Source organism: Calidris pugnax, unplaced genomic scaffold, assembly GCF_001431845.1.
Source record: "Calidris pugnax isolate Ruff unplaced genomic scaffold, ASM143184v1 scaffold103, whole genome shotgun sequence".
NCBI classification, from domain to species: Eukaryota; Metazoa; Chordata; class Aves; order Charadriiformes; family Scolopacidae; genus Calidris; species Calidris pugnax.
The window spans coordinates 8,106,876-8,123,693 of NW_015090990.1; the positions used below are offsets into that span (position 1 = coordinate 8,106,876).

The following is a 16,818-nucleotide window of genomic DNA, read 5'->3' on the forward strand; positions in this document are numbered from 1 at the left end:
TCATCTTTATCACTTAAGAATTTGGTTTTTATTCTGCCCTGCTACTGCACGTTTCCGCATTACCTGCTGTGTCAAAAGCCTGTGTCAAAGACTGACCCCAAATACTTTTTTTTTTCACACTGTGAGCAGTTTCTTTTCTCAGCTGCTTGTGAAAGCCCTCTGCCTTGTTAAGGATGGGGCTCACTGTTTCTCAGAATGTAGTTTCTTTTATTTACCTTTGTAAATTCAGTGTCACGTACCTCAGAATTAAACCTTGGCATAAGAAAGATGTTCCCTCTTGTCTTTGCTCTATACAGAGAAAAATCTGTTAGTATTGAGCTTCATAAAACCTCCCAGGCCTAACAGTCTTTCCTGTAACTTCCTTACATGCTTCCACAGCTGGAGTCCTTCTCATTATTTTCCTTATTTAATCCAAGAACAGTAGAAATAGAAGTTTTGTCACATGCTAGATTTAGAGCAATTGTGGATTGTAATCAAATGCATTGAACTAGAATCCTTGGGGAGTTTTTTATGTGCTTACAGTAGGGCACAGTGTCCTTAGGAGTTAACACCTGAAGTCAGCTGTCAGGTTTCTGTGCCTTCCACCAACAAGCTGCAAGCTGTCCTTGGCGTTGTGCGGTTGTCTCTAGGAGCAGACAAAGCAAGGCGATTAGTCTGAGGGCATGCACTACTTTTAGCTATTTTAAGGTCCGTTGTTGCTGATTTTATGGCTCCAACTCTTTGATAGGTACGCGAGCAGTGGGAGTAAGGCAGTTTTTAAGGGGTTGTTTCTGAGGCCCTGTCGCCGTTGCCGTTAAACCCTGCCGGAGCTGGCTCTGCAGCGGCCGTGGCCGGGCAGTAGCATGGCCGGGCCAGCAGATGGCGCGCGGCGGTTTCTTGTGGCAGTTTGTAGGAGCAGCCCCGCGTGCCGGGTGGCCGTTGGCGCCGCCCCCGCGCCCCTCAGCAGCACCTGAGGGGAAATGGCCGCCGGCCGCGTGCTGGGCGGCAGCACGGCGAGGAACCGCAGGTAAGTGTAAACCAGGCTGGTTTGAAGGCAGAAACGGGCTGAGCTTCAGCTATTTCTGAATTCAATACTTTTGCTGGCAGTTTGCTGACTTCAGGCAGGCTAAGGGCGGGCAGGGTGAAAGGTTGTTTTGAAGAAAGCAGATCCCTACAGGCAGGGACTTGCTTGAGATACCGTAACACCGAAGGAGAGGCCTGGGCAGTATTTCCAACCTCTCAGTGATGTAAGTGCTGATTACAGAATTAAGTTGAAGGGGGCAGGATAAGGATCAGTGATGTTTGATTGTGGCACCCCATCTTCCTCAATTATATGCAGGCTTTGTCTATACTAGTCAAATGAGTGTACTCACCATCACTCCCTGCCGTGTAGGCCCCGCTGGCAGCAAGCTCAGATTCTTTGATTCATCACTTGGAATTAGACACCCAGAATCTGTCTCATTTTAGATTTGGATCCTGCAATGGAAGGCAAGAATCAGACCGCAGAAGTGTTTCTTCACTGGTGAGTGTGCATGGTTCATGACTAACTCATGCTTTGTAGTCCTGCTCTGTACATCCTTCAAGATAGTGCTAATGGTGTAATACACATTTGAGCAGCCCAGCACACAGTGTCTTGGACTGTGCTGCGCCTTCTAGTAGTAACTTTACCTCAGAAAGCAAAAAAAAAAATCTTCAAACTGATTTTCCCCTAACATCTGTGGTAGAAACTTTTTTTTTAAGCTGTGGTATAATGGGGAGCCAACATCTACCATAGCACAGTTTTAAAGCAACATACTTAAGGTGCAAGAACCTATCTCAAAAAAACCAAAACCACACAACACACCATCTCAATCAAATAGAAAACTTAATTTAGCTCAGGTGAATCTCCAACAGTTCTGCCCCTGCAGCCCCAGCAAAAGAGTTAAGGCATAGTAACCTGCCATTTTACAGATTAACTAAGAGATTTGCAGATGGTGGTTAGAGAGGTAGTGAGCTGAGCAAGGAGCAAATACATCCTTTTCCAGAAGCCTCAAATAACATTTATCCTTAGGCCTTGTGAATACATTATGTTGCCAGGGTGCAGCTAGCAAATCAGAATTTCACTTGGGTGGATGACTGTTGTTTCTTAGGAACAGCCTTTGCGCATTATTTCAGTTGCAAGTTAGTACTAAATTGCCAGTTCTGTGCTATGACACACTTGGCATGCAAAACTGCATGAACTTCAAAGGCCATGTGGAGACCTGCTCTGGCTGGGGGACATGGTTGTGTTACCTCACTCACAGCAGGGAAGTGTGGTCCCATCTCTGTCCGTCGGCCACGCACCTGACTCTGCTGCTCTTCCTTGCACCTGGAAAGGCAGAATTTTGTTATAAGAGGAGGCTGCAAATATTATTACTCTGCACTGACAAGCTGACTATGGCCTCATGAAATAATCACATTCTCAGCCACAGAACTTTTATCATATAGGATCTAAAGATATGTTTCACCCTTAGTTGTGCAATGTAGTATTTTTATTTTCTCTGAACAGTTTCCTGTGTCAGGCTCACCGTTAATCTGTCTTAAAACTTCCAGCATTGCTCAGCTCACCCACAAGAGCGAGCTTCAGAGACCACAGAGGTCAGGCTCACCTTGGGCAACCCATGGCAACAGTGAAAGCCACTTCTGCCAACAAAACAATCCATTTTAATAACAGTCCTCTTGTCTGAGAGCTGTTTACTCTGCCAGCAAGTGGTTGCATATACATGTACTTTGTTCATGGCCCTTGTAGCTTAGGTGAGGTATGAAACCCCAACAAAAGCTAAAAAAAAGAACTGTGAGGGATGAATGCAAGCTTCAAAGACTATAGTGGACATAGGCTTACTGGTTATGTAAGAAAATGCTGCAATGGAAGATGGTAATATTAGCAAAAGCATGCAGAGCTACGAGCTTTAGCTTTGAGAAGGGCCGCTGGATGTAATGGGGGGGTGTCACTGAGGGTTGACTCATCTGGGCTGTCAGATGTGCAGAAAGGACATTAGAGCACTGCCTGGGTCCTGGTCCCTGAAGACATCACTTCCCAGCCCTCACAGTTTATCAGCCAACATCCTCTGCTTTCATGAACAAATGTTTTTATTACGGTGTTCTTGATGAACAATAGTCACAAATAAGAAAACCTCAGCTAACATCACTACATTCTCACCTGGTATAAGAGAAAGAGCTTCCAGTTCTTTGCTTCCAGTTCTTCTCTCTCTGTGGAGAGACAGAGAGAGCAAGCATACAGTTCAGTAGCTGACAGCAGTCACCATCTTGTTACCACCTCACTACCATCTCGCCCTTAGCCTTCAAGCTGATTTTCCCTAAAATCCTGGGTTTTTTGAGTCTTCAAAACAGTCTTCTTTAAAAACAAACTGAAGATTTCAAACCTCCTATCCTGGCATTTTTAGGTACCTATTATATGGGCTTGGAGCTGTGGACGTACCATGTGCTTGGATTTGTAGATACCATCAGGCAGTGCTTAAACAATTTGAAGAAGGAATCTGGGAACTGAAGCTAGCTTAGAGAAATAGTACAACTTATTTAAGAAACATTAGAACTTGGAAACAAAAGTTGAATTTTTTTATAAACAGCAGGTTGGTTTAACAGTTATGAGGCATCAGTGAATTTTTATCAACTATGATGCTAAAAGCTAAAACTATAAGAAAACATATGAGAACCTGTTTCATAGTACTGTTTGTGCCCTCATGTAAGTTTGTGTTCATGTGAAACAGAGAACAGAACAAGCGTGTTCTCAGGCAGTGACACTACTTTACTAAGCTCAGAAATCTGACAATAGGAGTTGGTTTTGCACATATAAACAGTACTTGGGTAAAATCCTTTTCAAGAGCGACTGCAACTGCTAAGAAAATAGAAACCCACTGGAAGTCTGTGTATTGCCAAATAACATGCTGGGCACTGGAAATGGCTGAATTTGTAAAACAATTACCTTGTATTTCAAGGTTACATTTTATTTGAAGCAGATTTCTTACCCATCTTACCAGTAACACCTATTTAGAGAGAAGAAAAAAAAAACCCAACCAACCCCACAACTAAAAAAAACCCTACATTTGCTCTATGGGCAGTAACCATTCAATAATGAAAAGAAACTTACTGTTCCTAACCCACTTCTTGACCGTTTTCATTGCTAACTACAAAAAAAGCAACAAAAATAACATTCTTCTGGATTTCACTGTGCTGCTGAATATTTTTAGCCTAAAAGTACACATCATAAAAGCGTAGGAAGATTTTGAGGAATTTGGGGTGAAATATTGATAACTTTGAGGAATTGAACCAAGTATTTTTCAAACGCTCCTTGGAAACTGCCATCTGTCATTCATACAGCGGTGTGCTTGTGCATCCTTACCTGGCAGATTCACGTTGCTGGAGTTCAGTAGCGGCACAGTCTGCTCCAGAGTCTCTCACCAACTTGCAGAAGGACTTGTTTCAGCCTGGGATCCTGTCCTTGCAATGCCTGTCTGTCAGTCTGCAAACACCTGCCTCCAACAATCACCACTCTCTCAACAAGCATATTACTACCCCTATCTCTAAAGGACTTACTGCCTCAGTGGCTGCTGCCATATCCCGTGCCACAGAGGTAATATTTCAGGATAAGGCCTGAAGGCATCTCAGATTCTTGTGCACTATATCATCTCTCTCCCCTTTTTCTCTCTCCACCTTACTCTCCACATCATTTCTGTCTGGGGCCTTGTAGTATCATTCAGAAAGGCTAGAAAGTGTTGCTAAAAACAGGGGGAGATTTCTTGTGGTGTGTAGGAAGAGAGATGCTGAAAGAGAGCTGTTAAAGGACAGAAGCCAGATGGCTTTCTCCTTACTAATCACTACTTTTGGCACTCTGCTTGGCTATTCCATAGAGCAGAGGGGTCCTACTGTCAGCTCTTGCCTGGAACTCCTCATTTGCCATCCTCCCACGGGAAGTGCTGATGATTTTTTAATTACTTCTTCTTGGACCTCCCAAGAAAGGAGCGGAAGTCAGCACCCACATCCATGGCCTGATATTCTCTGCACACCTTGGTCACCGTCCTTCAGCTGTAGCCTACTCCACCTGAGAGCTCTGCGGCTTCGGTGGAAGACAGGGGCTGGTCTGAGGGAGGATCACAAGTCAGCTGGTGGGGGAGAGCGCCCACAGACATTGCCCTGTGCCCGACACCCGAGACACCACATCCCGTCACCGTGAAGGCAGCAGTTTCCAAGAGGCAGGTTTGCAACAAGAATCTTGCTCGCGCTCACTCCTGTTGCCTGCTGACACCCCAAGCACCCCGCTCTCTTCAAGGAGAGCTCTTCAAAAGGATTAAGAGTAATAGAAAGCTGTTGTTACCGCACACGGGGCTGAACTTGAACAGATGCACTTCACTAGAGGAGGGTGTTTGATGAGTCCTGTACGTATCTCCTTATAAAGGCTACAAATATGCTTTCTGAAAGAAAGACACTATTTAAATTTATTAGGCAAATAATAAATAATGCCCTCAGCCTGCAGCAGTCTCTGAGCACAGGGCATATGGCGCCTTTCCAGACCACATGGCAGCCAATGAGCCAGAGCTGGTGATTATTTCACCCACCTTTGGCAGGAAATAAAACATCTGTTTAATCCTGACAGTGGGACTCCCCAGTAGTTAAGCTAAGATGGTTAAAAAGGAATATAATTTAAAATTTTGTTTAAGGCGGCAGAAGACAGTGATAGACTTTTCAAATTTGATAAGACTTCAGCCTTACCTTTGAGAGCCTGGGGATTTTTCACAGCCGTAACCAGTCAGGACCTCTGTTTCACAACTCAGGTAGAAAGAAATCTTGGTTTTGAAAAAGGACATGTTTTCACAGCTGGACAAGCGGTTGTGGCTCTGGACTGCCCACAGATAGATCAGCTATATTTGCTGCTGCTCTCAATGCTCTTGGTTATCAATGGTATTTCCTATTGCTGTTCAACCACAAGGCAGTATTAAGTGCTTGAACACTTGCACTTGTTAATGTGAAAAAGCACCGTGAGCAGATATACCATTCTGTGAAATCCGTCAGCAGATGAAGATATTTTTGGGGGTGCAGAACAACTTCTAAAATGATCTATTCCCCTGGAAAGTTAAAAAAAGTATTATTGATTATGAATGAGTAGCCAGTGGACTGACTGAATAGCTCAGCTAGGCAGTGATGAAGAGGAAGGACAGCTGCAAGTCTCACCTCCTAGAACAGCAACAGAGCCATAAGTGATCAAAAGAGGCAGCCTCAAAAAAAGGGAGGGGTATTTACTGAGAGTGATATGGTCAGAGAGGGCAGTGAAACTGAGCAAAGAGAACTTTAGATGAAATGCTTGTAATAATGCCTGTGTCTCAGATTAATCTGCATAATTCAAATCCCCTTCGAGAAAAGGACAAAACAAAGTATTGGGTTCAGCAACCCAAAGAATAAGCCTGTGCTGAATTACTGGAGCAAGATGAGAAACAGTTGCTGTTTTGTGGGATTCATCCTGCTCTACCCTCTTCATATCCAGCAGAGCTAGCTCGCAGACGCTGTAGTGCTCCTCTTTGAACTGGTTTAGCTCAGTGGGTGGATGGGCATTTAGTTAGCGGTGGTCACTTTGGAGGGAGGAGGGTTTGGAGAATCTTTATCCCACAGGCCATCAATGAGAACAGATTCCAGCTGGCTGCAAGCACTCCCACTAGGATGTGAAGCTCAGCAAAGTCTTAAGTGAATGATGCTTCTGAGCACCCTTGTCAGCTGGTAAGCACAAGCGCCCTGGCACGCACGGCAGCGCTGAAATGTACAGAGTCATAGTCATTATTGTGCCACCTCTTAGGAAACAGCTGATTTTGCTGCAGTTTGCAGCAACAGATGTGGACTAAACCCTCCAAAATTTTGTGTCCGTTTGAGGCAGTAGTACATAATAAAAAGGAGCTTGAGTCCTACCAAAGACACAACTGAAAAGCAAAATGGGACTTTGGTAAACTCGACTTTGCCAAACTCGACTTTGCCTGTTGCACTCACTTCTCTACTGGCTTTGCCTAGGTCCAAACAAAATGTGCAGCCTCTGCTGCTGCAGGTAGCTGTTGTCCTTTGCTCAGCGATAAAATTGGCTATTGGAGCAGAGCTGTAACAGAAGCTGCTGCTCTGGTTATAAGCTCAGAGCTACTAAGGCTGGGCAGAGCATGACCATCTTCCACCCTGACCTGCCGCAGTCGCCAAGAGTTCCTGTGCAAGCTTCACATTCCTGAATGAGTTGGAATGTATTTTGAGAAGGAACTCAAACCTCAGTTGATAGTGGTCGATTATATACCTTCAACTATTAAACCTGTACAGTGTTTTGTTTCCCTCACTGGAAGTAAAGGGTGAACTTTTCTTCCCCGTTATGGTCTTTGTAATACTGTGAAATGGCATCTTTTCAAGGGTACACTGCAAAAAGAGTGCCTTTCTTGACTGTTGGCCACACATTCACAGGTGTCTTTGCTGTCAGTTATTGATGCTGTCAAGAAAGCTGCATCCCTTAAAAGGCTTCCAGCTGAATTTAAGCTCCAGGCCAGATACTTTCTCTCTGCAGGGTAACTTTTACCATCAAATCTTACTGGAACAAGGCGGCTTTAAAACTAGGAAAAAATGAATGAGGAAATCAGTGATACCAATTATACACCAAATGAAGATAAGTCCCTCTGTCTCATTAGCACTGTTTAATTATGCTTGGATTTAAATTCTAAATATAGTTCATAAGAATTCACAAGGGCAAGTGTTTGCTTCCACTGTTGTAATCCTCTCCATATCTAATATTTCACTGTCCTATAAGATCAATAATTTTAAGGACCTGTCAGCTTGAATCATAAATAAAGAAGATGCTGACACTTCAACCCTTAGAAGTGAAAAATGTTGGTTAAGCAATGGCTTATGCTTGATATTTGCATTGCTGTGAGAGTCCAGAAGCCTCATCTGACTTTTCAGCTTCCTGTGGTGGGTCTGTGTGAACACAGAGAGAGAGTCCTTGCTACAGAGTCCTATACTCTTAATAAGGCATAGGCAGTATGTTTTCAATATGCATGTGTGTATGTATTAATGTATGTATGTATTTGTCTGCCTGTCAATCTATTTATCTATCTCTTTAAATGCAAAACATCAAAGTTTGCAAAAATTTGGGTCCTATCTCCCCAGTCTCAGTCAAGCACTTGACCCAATCCATCCTTCTTTGGGATTATCTTTACCAGTTTGTCATTACAAACCTGGTAACAAGTATTTCTAATTACTTGACTCAGTCGAGTTACTATTAGTTTTCAGCAGGATTCTAGAAAGCCCTCCTAAATCTGGGTCTTCTCTCAAGGGGTTCTCCTCTCAAGAAAGAGAGGAGACCCACTCCCTCACTGCCTGGAGAAAATGCCCACAGAGCCAGTTCTCTGCTCACCAAGAGGAAAACTACTCTTAGAACACGTAAAATATACCTGTCCGAAGCACCAGTGAGGGAATGTGTCCAATTTGAGATGATAGGTGGGGCTTAAACACGCAGTTTTGCACCAGCCAATGATGCAAGGAAGGAATGGGGAAATTCAGTGGGGAGGAGAGAAGGAAACTCCCTTTTCCCTTTCCAAGTCTAGTTAGAAATTCACAGTGTTAAGAAGCCCTATCTAAGACGACCAAGATTTCCAAAATATTATCAGCATTTCTAAAAGCAGTGAGTGCAAACATGCTGCCTAGTCTATCACCAGGCTTTGCTAATCCTTTATCAGTGGTTTTGTTTAACTCAGAAATACTGTTAATTAATCTAACCACATATAAATCTATTGATTAACTGGGAATTTTACTGCCCTCAAAACTACAAGTTTATTGCACTTATGAAAACATTTTACATTTGCATCCTGGATTAGTACTTATCTGCCAAGAACAGATGTAATTGCTTAGTCATAGTGCGCAAAGGCATCTGATGCTCAGTGTAGCATCGGCTTTGGGTGTCCAAAGGATAGTGAACATAGATGCAATATTAGATATGAGTTTCAGATGCTTGAGTTCATGCAGGACCTAGGGGAATAATCTCTTTCACGCCCATGGGATATGGGATAATTAAAACACCAGGTTCTCCCTACTTTAGTTTAGTCAGGGAACACTTAAAGTAAGATGGTAGGTATCCTCTCTCTAGAGAAAATTATGCAGAAATGGTGCTGAGTACATTAACGTGGTAGCACCCAGACCACTGTGGTGGTTGCTGTGATCGTTGTTTCTTGGAAACTTTGGTTCTGTGTAATCCCTCAGCAGACAGCAGAGACCAGCATGGGCTGTGGGCTAGGTCTCTCTCATATGCTAAAAAAGCATTGGCTTGGTCAAGTATTTGTGCGACGGCACAAAAGAAACACTAAACTAACCAGCTACCTGAGGGCCCCACAGGAAGTGGTGTTGACTTGCAGGGGGATGTTTCCTACATTTCCCACTGGTGGCTTTGCCTGCTACTGCAGAACATCTCTGCTGTTTGCTGTCTGTCAGGTGAGAGATAATCTCAGCCCCTTGCCCTCTTCTTAACATGACTGATTTTGGTCGGTGAATGAAGCTAGTGTGCCACCCGCAAGGGCAGGATTAATAGCTGTCGTGTGGAGGAATGCTCTTTGTTCCAAGCCCTGCCTGAAAAGTTTCCTCCCTGTCAAACTGAGCAGAGACCCACGGACAACACTGAAAGCAGACTCTAATCTCTGGCAGTTTAGAGGGGTGCAATGCAAACTTGAAAGAACATAACTGCTGGATACAACTCGTTGCTGTAATGAGAACATGCCCTTGGGGTTTATGACAAACAAATTCCAGTTGCTTTATTGCATTGTGTCTGAATTTCCCCCTGTCGTTTTAGATGGATACAGCACACTGTTGGATCATGTCTGGAGAAGGAAGTTATTTGTACAACTCTGGAGGGAAGGAGAAAATCTCTGGCAAGATGTCCACACAATGAAAACTTCGGAATACTGGTAGGATAGCCAGCTGACTGCCCCCATTAAGAGAGGTGCTCCTCCTGAGGGAAAGCCAAAGCACCAAAGCCCCGCTGTGAGGGTAAGCCTGCCTCTGGGGAAGCCCCTCTTCCTCCGGGGGATCTAGACAGAGGCAGGGACAGCCTGAGCTGAAAGTGGAGCCCTGTCCTGCACCAAGCTAAGATGCTACCATTTCCACAAGTGTCTCTCCCCCTGTTCCTCATGCCCACCAGCGCTCACACCCACTTCCCAGCACTGGTGCCTGCGCTCATGTGGCTGCTCAGTCCTGGCTGCAAAGTAAACCAGCCAAGAAGAGCACTGTGTTTTCACCCAGCTGGTGAGACTTAGCACACAGCTGCGTGGTCGTTGGTCTGGGGGCAAGGGAGGCCGTGGGGGTGAGGGGCTCAAGGTGAGCCCTGGGTTAGCTTACACTGCCGGCAAAAACCACAACTCCAGCTCGGAATGTAAAGCATTATCAAATCCTGGACAAAGATGAAGAGCATCATAGCTCTCACACCTTTTGTTATTTTAGTCTGGTAGCTGTAAAATAGCACTTTTCCTTCCCAACGCACAAAACAACTTTTTAGATATTAAGATGATAGAAACTTCTAATATACAACCACGCCCTAATGCAATCAACTTATGTGAAGCAGTCAGGTAGTTTTCACATTAAATATTTGTCTTGGGTCAAAAATGCAACAAAATCTTTGAAAGTAAAAGAATATTTAATTTCTCTAAAGCACAACAGCCATACTATTAGGATTAGTAACTACTCCATTATATTTTTAAGTCAATAATTCTCTTGCAGATTATATATTGTAGTAGCTATCACTGTTTCTTTCACCATATTAGCAATTAGTTTAGCACTACCTTCTGTCATTCATTCACCTTTATCAGCACAATGTCCTATGAATAACATGTTAGAAATCATAACCAGTGACCATCATAAGGAAATGTGTGACTTGAAAATGATACTTCAAAAGCCTCTGAGTTGTGACTGTGTCATTTCAAATGACAAGAATGACAGTAATAAGAATAAAGTCCAGAGAGAAGAAGAGCTGAATTACAATATTTCCATTTTCAATTATAAATCTATTCTGTGAATTTTGCTTCAAACTATTAGGTATAAATCAATGCATTGCATAGATTCCCTATTATAGTATTTGAGAATCTAAAAGTCCGAAGTTTCTTAATAACAGGCGAGGGCTTAACACAAAAATTGAGGAGAAAAAATTCAGAACTGTTACAGTTAAGATCTTTTACAGATTCTTTTCCCAAACTCTACAATTCAATAGTGCCATGAACTCCAAACAGAAGTCATGCTTCACTCCAGAAGCTTTGATTCTTATTTCAAGACTTCTGCTCCAAGTCAGATGGATTGTACAAACCATTAAATGTTCTTCCATCCTTTGTTACAAGCTATTCCTCCCTGCTTTACTTAAGCTACAAGAGAAACAATTTTCTCCTAGTATTTGTTGAATTGATAGCTAGCCAAGTACAGCTGAATGCTCGCAACTACTAATACCCCATGCCAATTTCTAGGAAAATTAGTGTCATTAGTATTTAAATCCTCTGCCTGCAGGAGACAGAGAAGCCCTGGTCCAATATCCTGGAGAGATCAGCAGTCACAGCATCTGCTGCTCTGATATTGCCATGCTCAAGCTCTGTGTCACGCCGGTGTGAGGTGCAGACAGGTAAAATAGATGTTTAGCAGTATGAATACAGCACCTTGCTTTGCCATCTTGTGGGCGCTGGGAAACCCTGTGCTTCCTTCTGCCCTGGGCTGCTAGGAAGTATGTCTGATTCAGCTCGCCAGTGGTAGGCCAAATTTTGATGTACCTTCCTGATTTTGGGCTGAGACTGATTTATGAGCAGCAAAGTGCTGCCTTATAAAGTTGTGATGGTTCAGGCACCACTACTTTTCCCCTTGGGCCCTGGGCTTGCTTTCTGTATATCTGAATTTGAGATACAATGTAAAAGTTTGCCACTAGCTATTATAGCAATTCACCTTATATCCACCCAGTGCGTGGTGGCTGAGTCTGAGACATACAGCAAGTTATCTAAGTGAGCACAGCTGAAGTGTCATTTCAGTCACACCATCTGTCTGGAGCCTTGCCTAGCTAACTCCTGCTTGGTTTTCCCCTATTTCAAATAGGAATGGCTCATATTGGCTTTTCTCCATGATCTCTGTGCCCTGTCTGTGTTGCTCCTTAGCACAAAACTAGCAAAATCCTTTGCAACCTAGGTAATGATTTGCAAAACCCAAAAGGAGAAAACCATGACCTGACTCACTGAATGAAAAAAAAAAGAGCCCTTCACATTGCTGCCTGATGTTAACAGAGCACATCAAAGCATGCCCCAAAATAGAAAAGGTATCTCAATGTAATTCAGCTGAATTCCTCTCAGTGGTCTCTGAGATAAGGATTAAAAAAAACTCAATCTTTACAGTTTTCACCATTAAGTCCATGTTTTGTTTAATATGCTACCTATACACTAAGGTTTTCATTTTATCAATATATTAAGCTATTACTATGAGTGAGAAAGGATGAGGTTAATGAAAACACAGGAATTCTGACATAATAAAGGATGAGAGAGGAGTAATTATTCTATTTTATCTGTACGGCTTTTGTTAATTGGGTGATAGGACAATAACCTTTATGATATGCTGATTTGTTAGATTGGAATGTGTTTGGGCTCAGTAATAAAACTGTCTTGACATCTGACAGCTCTAAGAAGACAATTTATGAGATCAGGGCTCAGTATCTGATAGATCCTTATGTAACCCTACAAGCTACACGAGGATTTAGTGGTATCATATAAATGTATGTGAATTGACATTTAATCAATGGACTGAAGTGCTCCAAATTCACTATGGGCAAGTGCTCATGTGTATTTTGCCAACTAATGTGTTCTTACCTGGATTTGCAACAGAAGGGCAGGCAGGGAAGGTATTCCAGTGCTTGAATCGGCGACGAGAGCTCTGCCAGCTGCCACTGAGCCACAGCTGCAAGCCTGAAAAGAACCATTTGTACACTAGTTAGGGTGATTATTTTTGTAACGAAGAAAGTTTTCCATTATGCAAATGTACAAAGCTGTGTAATAACTCTTCATGTGACTGTTTAGAGGGACAAACTTAGGAAAGAAGCTGCACCTTCTCGCTAAGTCAGCTCCATGTATGTGACCATTTGGCAGATCCCATTCCTCTGTAACGCTCAGCTCAAGGGCAGATGAGACAGAATTCCAGGAGCATGAGGGAACATGTTTTGCTTCTTTGAATCCTGTAAGTTCTTGCTAATCTCATTTTTTTTAGTGGAAACTGCTGTTCTGCCATGAAGGCAAGCAAAGATTTCCTGGATCTGCTCATGCATACACAAAGCAGCGCAGCTCTCAGCGCTCTGTCCTGCAACGCTCCCACCAATGCTAACAGGGAGTCAGTTCCCTTTTCCAGCTTTCCTTACAGGCCTGCTAAAGTCAATATGAGTCAACACCGTGCTGCAGCGGCAAAGAAAGCCAACAACATGGTGGGTTGCACCAACAAAGGCATCACCAGCAGAGACAAAGAAGTCATTATCCCACTCTACTCAGGACTTGCAACACCTGGAATCCTGTGTTCAGTTTTGGTCCTGCTATCCAAAAAAAACGTAGACAGGCTGGAGGGGGTCCAGACAAGGGACACAAAGATGATCGAAGGCCTGGGAAGCCTGAGAAAGGCTGAGAGAATTTGGTTTGTTCAGCTTTGAGAAAAGAAGGCTTAGGGGAGAGCTTATTACCATGTTACAGTATTTAAAGGGTGGCTACAAAGAAGGTGGAGCCGCCTTTTTTACAAGGAGTCACATGGAAAAGATGGGTAATGGCTGCACGTTACTCCTGGGGTGATTCTGACTGGAAACGAGAGGAAAATCGCTCACAATAAGATCAATCAGCCATTGGAATAATCTCCCAGGGAAGTGGTGGAACCCCCATCGTTGGACACTGTTAAGATGCAGCTGGACACGGGGCTGGGCCATTTTGTCTAGACTGTGCTTTTGCCAGATGATCTTTGGGGTCTCTTCCAACCTGGTATTCAATGATTCTATGATTCGCATAATATCAGTGGACAGTGAAGGCTGATGTGGTTCAGGAAGGCTGGGGAAAGGTTGCAGTGCACAGAAAAAGATACCCTGGTCTTCACTTGTATAGAAAAAAAAAAATAAAAAAATCACTGTAACTACTGTGTGATAAAGCAACTGAGATTTTGGAATGTGGACCTGAAGAAAAGCTGCAGATGTGTTTGCTCTGCTTCTGCTTCACTGCCTACCTCCCCGCCCTGAGGACCACTTCCCTGCGTGCTGAGGTGCATGTAGAAGCGGTGCCACTGCCTCAGCACCACTGAGCAAGTGGAGACATTGTCACCCTTTGTCACCACCTTTTGGCTGCCTAGCACACCACAACACCCAGCTGCACACCAGATTTGTATTGCTTGCTGAAGCACTAGGTGGCTTGCACCATCCGCTAATTACTGTGCTGTACCTGCAGGGAGGAAAGCCAAAGCATGGCTCTGGACATCTGGAGCGTGATGAGAGGACTTGGGGTATGGGGAGAAAAACTGCAATAATGCACAGAAATTATCAGAGAATGTCAAAGGACTATGCCATCTGAAAGCACTTCACATGAAGGAAAAGAAGATCTACTCATATGAAAAGAAAACCCCACATGAACTGTCTTCTACAACAAGCTTTTCTCAAGTTTCTGTTTTTCATGTCCTGGCTTTATTTATTTATTTATTTTTAAATCCACAAGCTCAATTGCATTTTTAAGCATCACAGGGCCTCTTTCTCTACAAGTCCCAGTTCTAGTTACTCCATTGCAGTGAAAGGTATGCAAACAATATATAAATTTAGGTTAAAAGGCATTTGGGCAATAGGAGACACATACTGCCAGATCTTAGCTAGAAGTACTACAATCTGAAATATCATCTTTACATATATTATATACAAGGCATGAACTTGTAGATGTGTGTGGCACTTTTATCCCTTTGGCTAGAATCATAAAAAAAGGTCTAACCCCATGTTTGTACATACAGCCAATGTATTTAACATAACATACTGCCTTTCATGAAGTCACATACAATTGATTTTTTAAACTATCATAGTTGTCTATTAGAGAATAATATTCAGCAGAAGCTCGTTTGAGAATGTGTAAAGACTCCTTTCCTTCTGCCCTGGACTATAAATATTTCAGAATTGCAACATTAAAAATAAACTAGGCTATTGATACAGCAAGGTACTGACGGACACATCTACGCATTTGGCTCATGCTTATTCCTCTCTGAGCCATAGACATTCCCAGACCTTACTGAAGACAAGGACTCTGCCAAGGACCATCCTTCCAGTCTCAGTGAAGGCAGGAATTACACAACTAAAATCGCCACCTGCAAAACCGATTCGAACCTTGTGTATGTGTAAACAGCATTCCCAAGAGTAACAGCAAACACAAGGGTGATGTTCAGGGACTGCTTTTGTTTTTTACACTGAAAACGCAACTGCCAAACTACAGAAACAGTACTGGGCTCAGGCCATGGCATTCTCTTCCTGGGAAACACTCGTACCACTGGGCTGCAGAGTTGTCTTCTGCTGAGTGCCATGACATAGGTTCCACAGAAGAGCAAGAAAACAGCTTACTTTGTTAGCTGACCTGGTGGTAGCACATCCTCTGAGGATACAGCAAATGTGGGTTTGATCTCCATCACTTTTTAAACAGAAAGTCCCTGTGCATATTTTAACGATGCACAGAAGATACCACACAATGAAAAGATTACAAGGTGACTCAATTACTTAGAGAACAATAGAAAAAAAAAATTCTTCAACAGCAAGAGTTTCCCTAGCATTGTTAGGAGTTGCATATCTCAAATAACGCAAGAATCTCACTTGTTCAGAGGACAATAAACTTAACTCCAGCAGGTACTCAAGAAGAACGCACAAAGTTCAAAATGAAATACATGGAGCTGCACAGAAAGAAAGGCTCATGTCCTACATGTGGAGCCTTTCCATAGAACTGGAAATAATAGGCTAAATAAGCAGCAAGGAGGACAGGATGCTAGGAAAAACCAGAGTAGGTTCCTTGGGTAAGTAACACAGCCTCCACCTTTAAGAATAATGTGCATAAATTTTTAGGAATGTAAGTAAACTTGAGCCAAACATGGGTATTGGAGAGACCAGGGAGTTTTTCAGGGACCCTTGCCTGGTAAGCACTGAGGGTCAAGTAAAACCTGTTTTGCTTGTGGTAAAGGCACCTGGAAACACATTGGCCTTAGGTGGTAGGTATGCAATGCAAGGCCCCCCAGCTTGGAGCTCTGTTTATCTTACTAGATTCCTTTAATTAATCTGTGGTCACAGAGACATAAAATGGCTGGATCATTCGTTATCTCTCGGAAAAAGTTTGCATTCTTACCTTTTCCACAAGCGCAGTGCAGTCCTCATCTCTGCAGCCCGTGGTGGCTGGAGCTGGGTATGCTCCAGGCCTCAGGAGAGGTATTTGCACCCCAAATCCCACAGCAGGATCACGCTGGGACTCTGGGAATGCCAGTGCCCTGGCCCCAGAGAGGTGGCAGGCTGGTGGGCACCCAGTGAGAGACGGTGAAACGCTGTCAGTCCATGCTGCCAGGCACCCCTCACCTGCAGAACCAGGGTCCTCCCTCTGACAGCAGCTGATTAGTAGAAAAAAATTTTTTAAAACATACAAAAGCAATTATGAGACTGATGTGTTTAAAACATTGAAATCGGGAGACCCTCTTACCACTCTACCCCCAAATTTTGAGGCCATCCCTGCCCAGAGACCCCAACTGGGCCAGGCTCCCCAGTCCCCCTTCCCAACACAATCTCCCACTTCTGGAGACGACCAGCAAGTCCCAGGGGCT

At 43.5% G+C, this 16,818-nt stretch overlaps 2 long non-coding RNA genes across 2 annotated transcripts; both read right to left on the reverse strand.

The window, feature by feature from the left end:
• Positions 1-267: 267 nt before the first annotated feature.
• LOC106895170 lies at positions 268-5,157 on the reverse strand. Its single transcript, XR_001413375.1, has 5 exons — positions 4,358-5,157; positions 3,158-3,207; positions 2,251-2,326; positions 1,353-1,455; positions 268-625 (listed from the first exon to the last, which is right to left on the reverse strand). It is a non-coding gene; the product is annotated as an uncharacterized LOC106895170 (long non-coding RNA).
• Positions 5,158-5,739: 582 nt separating this feature from the next.
• LOC106895171 lies at positions 5,740-16,560 on the reverse strand. The gene is made up of 3 exons (XR_001413376.1): positions 16,353-16,560; positions 12,840-12,935; positions 5,740-6,077 (listed from the first exon to the last, which is right to left on the reverse strand). It is a non-coding gene; the product is annotated as an uncharacterized LOC106895171 (long non-coding RNA).
• Between the last annotated feature and the right edge of the window lie 258 nt (positions 16,561-16,818).